Source organism: Lipotes vexillifer, unplaced genomic scaffold (assembly GCF_000442215.2).
Source record: "Lipotes vexillifer unplaced genomic scaffold, Lipotes_vexillifer_v1.1 scaffold1321, whole genome shotgun sequence".
Taxonomy (NCBI): domain Eukaryota; kingdom Metazoa; phylum Chordata; class Mammalia; order Artiodactyla; family Lipotidae; genus Lipotes; species Lipotes vexillifer.
Genome location: NW_006785943.1, coordinates 740,597 through 747,168, shown reverse-complemented (window position 1 = coordinate 747,168; position 6,572 = coordinate 740,597).

The window sequence follows — 6,572 nt, the reverse complement described above, 5'->3', positions numbered from 1 at the left end:
AAGACAGACTATCAAAATAAAAATAAATCAGCATAGTCTTTTATTTTTTTACACAACGACAACATTCTATACACATTGTCTTATAAATTAATTTTTTTCACCATCAGCAAGATATTTGGGGGATCAAACATCTATCAAGCTGCCTTCTTTTTTTAAATTAAACTTTTTATTTTGAGATATATGTAATTGTCTTATTCTATTTTATGGTTGCATAATATTCCATTGTACAGATGACCATAATTTATTTAATGAGTCTCCATGAATGGATATGTAGGTAATTTCAAAATTTCTACTATTAAAACATTGATACAATGAATATTCTTGGTCAGATTATTTCACACCTTTGAGAGTAAACATCTGTAGGATAAATCCTCAAAAGTAGAACTGATGAGTCACAGGGTAGATGTAATTTAACTCATCAATATTAAAAATTTACCCTCCATCTCAATAGATGCAGAAAAAGCTTTTGACAAAATTCAGCACCCATTTATGATAAAAACCCTCCAGAAAGTAAGCATAGAGGGAACTTACCTCAACATAATAAAGACTACATTTGACAAACCGACAGCCAACATCATTCTCAATGGTGGAAAACTGAAACCATTTCCTCTAAGATCAGGAACAAAACAAGGTTGTCCACTCTCACCACTATTATTCAACATAGGTTTGGAAGTTTTAGCCACAGCAATCAGGAAAGAAAAAGAAATACAAGGAATCTAAATTGGCAAAGAAGAAGTAAAGCTATGACTGTTTGCAGATGACATGACACTATAAATAGAGAATCCTAAAGATGCTACCAGAAAACTACTAGAGCTAATCAATGAATTTGGTAAAGTAGCAGGATACAAAATTAATGCACAGAAATCTCTTGCATTCCTATACACTAATGATGAAAAATCTGAAAGGGAAATTAAGGAAACACTCCCATCTACCACTGCAACAAAAAGAATAAAATACCTAGGAATAAACCTACCTAAGGAGACAAAAGACCTGTATGCAGAAAACAATAAGACATTGATGAAAGAAATTAAAGATGATACAAATAGATGGAGAGATATACCACGTTCGTGGATTGGAAGAATCAACATTGTGAAAATGACTCTACTACCCAAAGCAATCTACAGATTCAGTGCAATCCCTATCAAACTACCAATGACATTTTTCACAGAACTAGAACAAAAAATTTCACCATTTGTATGGAAACACAAAAGACCCCGAATAGCCAAAGCAATCTTGAGAAAGAAAAACGGAGCTGGAGGAATCAGGCTCATTGACTTCAGACTATACTACAAAGCTACGATAATCAGAACAGTATGGTACTGGCACAAAAACAGAAATATAGATCAATGGAACAGGATAGAAAGCCCAGAGATAAACCCACACACGTATGGTCACCTTAGATTTGATAAAGGAAACAAGAATATACAATGGAGAAAAGACAGCCTCTTCAATAAGTAGTGCTGGGAAAACTGGACAGCTACATGTAAAAGAATGAAATTAGAACATTCCCTAACACCATATACCAAAATGAACTCAAAATGGATTAAAGACCTAAATGTAAGGCCAGACACTATAAAACTCTTAGAGGAAAACACAGGCAGAATACTCAATGACATATATCACAGCAAGATCCTTTCTACCCACCTCCTAGAGAAATGGAAATAAAAACAAAAATAAACAAATGGGACCTAATGAAACTTAAAAGCTTTTGCACAGCAAAGGAAAACATAAATAAGATGAAAAGACAACCCTCAGAATGGGAGAAAATATTTGCAAATGAGGCAACTGACAAAGGATTAATCTCCAAAATTTACAAGCAGCACATGCAGCTCAATATCAAAAAAATAAACAACCCAATCCAAAAATGGGCAGAAGACCTAAATAGACATTTCTCCAAAGAAGATATACAGATTGCCAACAAACACATGAAAGAATGCTCAACATCATTAATCATTAGACAAATGCAAATCAAAACTACAATGAGGTATCACCTCACACCAGTCAGAATGGTCATCATAAAAAAATCTACAAACAGTAAATGCTGGAGTGGGTGTGCAGAAAAGGGAACCCTCTTGCACTGTTGGAGGGAATGTAAATTGATACAGCCACTATGGAGAACAGTATGGAGGTTCCTTAAGAAACTAAAAATAGAACTATCATACGATCCAGCAATCCCACTACTGGGCATATACCCTGAGAAAGCCATAATTCAAAAAGAGTCCTGTACCACAGTGTTCACTGCAGCTCTATTTACAATAGCCAGGATGTGGAAGCAATCTAAGTGTCCATCAACAGATGAATGGATAAAGAAGATGTGGCACACATATACAATGGAATATTACTCAGCCATAAAAAGAAACAGAATTGAGTTATTTGTTGTGAGGTGGATGGACCTAGAGACTGTCATACAGAGTGAATTAAGCCAGAAAGAGAAAAACAAATACCGTATGCTAACATATATATATGGAATCTAAAAAACAAAAAAACAAAAAAACAAAAAAAACAGTTCCGAAGAACTTAGGGGCAGGACAGGAATAAAGACACAGTTGTAGAGAGTGGACTGGAGGGCATGGGGAGGGGGAAGGGTAAGCTGGGATGAAGTGAGAGAGTGGCATGGACATATATACACTACCAGATGTAAAACAGATAGCTACTGGGAAGCAGCTGCATAGCACAGGGAGATCAGCTCGGTGCTTTGTGACCACCTAGAGGGGTGGGATGGGGAGGGTGGGGGGGAGATGCAACAGGGAGGAGATATGGGGATATATGTATATGTATAGCTGATTCACTTTGTTATAAAGCAGAAACTAACACACCACGGTAAAGCAATTATACTCCAATAAAGATGTTAAAACAAAATAGGAAAGAAAAATTTTACCCTCCATTTAGGTTATACCAATACACACTCCCCACAGAATAGAAAAACTTATCCACATGATTTCAATTTTGGGGGCAAATTGACATTTTCTTCATGGCTTGAAAAATGATCAGATTTTCTGAATTTTTGTTTGCTGAGCATAGACTTCAAAATATATCAGTTTATACCTTTTAAATGTGTTACTTAGATTTTCTTTAACTGCTCACTTTTTGCTCCCTTGCTCTGTCATTGACTGAAGTAAGCTTTCTTAGTAATCATATGTTTTTGTCTGTTTCACTGTTCAGTTTCCATAGTTTTTGCTTTATGAATGTCCCTTCCACGTTATTTGGTACAGAGATATTCCACCTTGTCTGAAATTAAGATGGTAACCTTTGCTCTTTTTGTTTGTTTTTCTCTATTTTCTCAGTATGCCTTTGTCCAGTCTTTAATTTTCAACTTTTGAAGTCACCTTGTTTTAGGAGAGTTTTCAAATGTCACTTCACCCCAAGTAAGAAAATAAGCATATAATGAAAGAAACTCTAATACTAGGAAGCATGGCATAAAATACGACAACAGAATCAAAACTAAAACGTAGGTCATATTAATCTTTGTGAGTATTTTAAACTTACTTATTAAAGATTGGATTACTATGCAAAATTCAACCATCAACTCTCCCAGGAGACACCTGGAAACTCTGCTAAAACAAGGTGACTTCAAAGCCATACTGCATCAGAGCGTGATTAGGAAGATCAAATGAGAAAATTAAATTACTGAAACCATATACAGTAAGTCCCCTACATACGTACCTTCAAGTTGCGAACTTTCAAAGATGCGAACGTGCGTTCCCAATGTCCAACCGCATAAATTAGTTCACGTGTCTGGCGTACATTGTCACGTATGTGCACCCTCTACAAGTGGTTGTGCTTTTTAGTACTTTACTGTACAGTAGTGTATAGAGTACGGTAGTACAGTATCTTTATTTCAAGCCCAGGATGTCCAGAAGCAAGCAAAAAACTAGCGGTGATGTACTGCTAGCTGGTACTACTGTACTTTTCAAGGTACTGTACCATGATTAAAATGTTTGTTTTTTGTGTCTGTTTGTTTTTTATGTATTATTTGTGTGAAAAGTATTATAAACCTATTACAGCACGGTACATACTATATTACCGACTGTGCAGTTGGGTACCTAGGCTAACTTTGTTGGACTTACAAATTGGACTTACGAACGAATTGGACTTACCTAGGCTAACAAATTGGACTTAAGAATGCACTCTCCGGGGCTTCCCTGGTGTCGCAGTGGTTAAGAATCTGCCTGCCAATGCAGCGACACGGGTTCGAGCCCTGGTCCAGGAACATCCCACATGCCGCAGAGCAACTAAGCCTGAGAACCACAACTACTGAGCCTGCAATCTAGAGCCCGTGAGCCACAGCTACTGAGCCCACGTGCCACAACTACTGCTCTGCAACAAGAGAAGCCCACGCACCGCAACGAAGAGTAGCCCCTGCTCACCGCAATTAGAGTAAGCCCAGGCGCAGCAACAAAGACCCAACGCGGCCAAAAATAAATACATATTTTTAAAAAGAGTTCCTGATTAGCCTGTGTAATATTTAAGATATTTGTTTTACGGTCTCATCTAGTAGCATTTATTTACCAAGAAGAAATATTTTCTATAACAGCTGACATTTCTTTAGGAACTCCTTTTAGCTTACCTGCTAATATAATCAGATTTGAAAATACCTGTCATGAAAAATGAATAAAACACATTTTAGTTGGGATAGAGACTCCCTCTTTTTTTAAACTTGTTGAGCAAAAAACTTAATATTTTTACCAAAACTCCTTTCCAGTGACAGAACTGACCTATGCTAGTGAAATGACCTCTCCCCATCAAAACTTTGTTTTGAAAGTGCTTTCTTGTCAGCTCCCTGCTTTGATCCACACAGCAAATGGGGTAGCCCAGGTTGTTTGGAGACCACTCTGACCTGAATTTCATCTCTTCTCTCTTTGTTTTCAGTTACTACGGTGCTAAGAAGCAATTACGTGCCTGCAAGATAGATGGCTGGGGTAAGGGTGTAGGTAGTCCATTGGAAAGCAACTCGAACGTTCTGTTTAGTTCCACTTCATGCTTACGCGTTCAAAAAGACTTCTTTAAAAACTTTCATTATCTTGCTGTCCTTATGAAAGTGATACTTGGACTTCTGCCTGAATGACAAAATAAGCTTATGTGGAAAGACCCACCTCTTGCTCCGAAAACATACAAATGTTGCATAAAATATAACAACAAAAAAATTTTGAAATATAAAGCCAAGTTCAAAAATCAAGAAAGAAAAGCAATACCAGGTGCAGGAAATGAAAAAGACTATAAGAGTTGGAGTGATGTGCTGGAATAAAGCAAATTGTCTGTCAGAGACTCTGGCTTGAATATATCCCTTAGAACAGGGGATGGCAAACTACGACCCAGGGGCCAAATTCAGCTCACAGCCTATTTCTGTACAGTTTGGGAGGTAAGAATTTTTTCATGTTTAAATGGTTACAATTTAAATGGTTATATTATAAGTACCGTTGATTTTGCTTCTTGGTCCAAAAAGCCTAAAATATTTACTATTTAGCCCCTTGCAGAAAATGTCTGCCGACCCAGCCTTATAATACCAATGCCCTCATGGGCACAGTCTGAGTCAAGGGCTCCAGCCCAGCAGGAGTCTGTATGTGAGCTCTCTGCATAGAGAGGGGAAGCCCCCAGAGGGACTTCTCCACCTGTGAACAGAGGTAGAAAGACTGCCCACAAGTTAGAGGTGTGTGTAATGACAGGCCCTACCTGCGTCATGGAAGAATGAGGCTCACCCTTGAGAGCTGAGGAATCTAAGCCTGCCTGGACTGCGCATATGAGGATGAATTTCTACACTCATCCCCAGGATGGGCGTAGAAATTCAGATCAGACTGAGGGGGAGAGGGGTGGAAGGGTGTACACACGGAGCATCCTTCCAGGCGTCTCAAGTCTCTGATTCCATTTCTCTGGTGAACATTCCCTGTGTCTTCCTAGGGAGAGACCTGGCTGCCTGTGCCCTGTGTAGAGGAGTGGACAGAGGGTGTGGAGGGTCATCTGGTCTCCAGTCTGAGTCTCCCCCATCTCCCTCTTTTCAGCCCTCTACCTCTTCTCTTGTGCCTCTGAGTGCCAGCCTCTCCAGGTTTTGTTGGGTAAACTGGCTCTCACCTCGGTACTCACCTCAAGAGAGCAGTTTCTTCCCTGGGTTAGATCACTTACCACTCCCCTATTTCCTTTCTTTTTCCAAAAAAAAAAAAAAGTGTTTTTTCAGCTGATTTCCCCTCTCATACTCACACTGTTCTTTGGAATCTGTGCCTTTTTTTATTCCCTTACCATCATTTTAGTGGATTTCGTAAGAGAGAGAGAGGGCGATAACCTCATATGGTCAATAGACCATCTTTGTCTGAGTTCATTGCAAACTGAAAGCCTTAAAATTGTTTTAGAGATTTTCTGAAATGGCTCTATGGTGTAAATATATTGTCTAGACTTTAAACATCGAATATATGGTTGTTTCCTTTTCCACTCTAACATATTTAGGATTTTCAGTTTAATTAAAGCTATATTTTTAAGCTATCTTTCAAAAATTATTTTTAATTGCACAAGTAATGTATGAATATATTCTCCATTCGTAATTGATTCTTTTTTTTTTCCTACTAGTCTCTTCTTTATTCCTG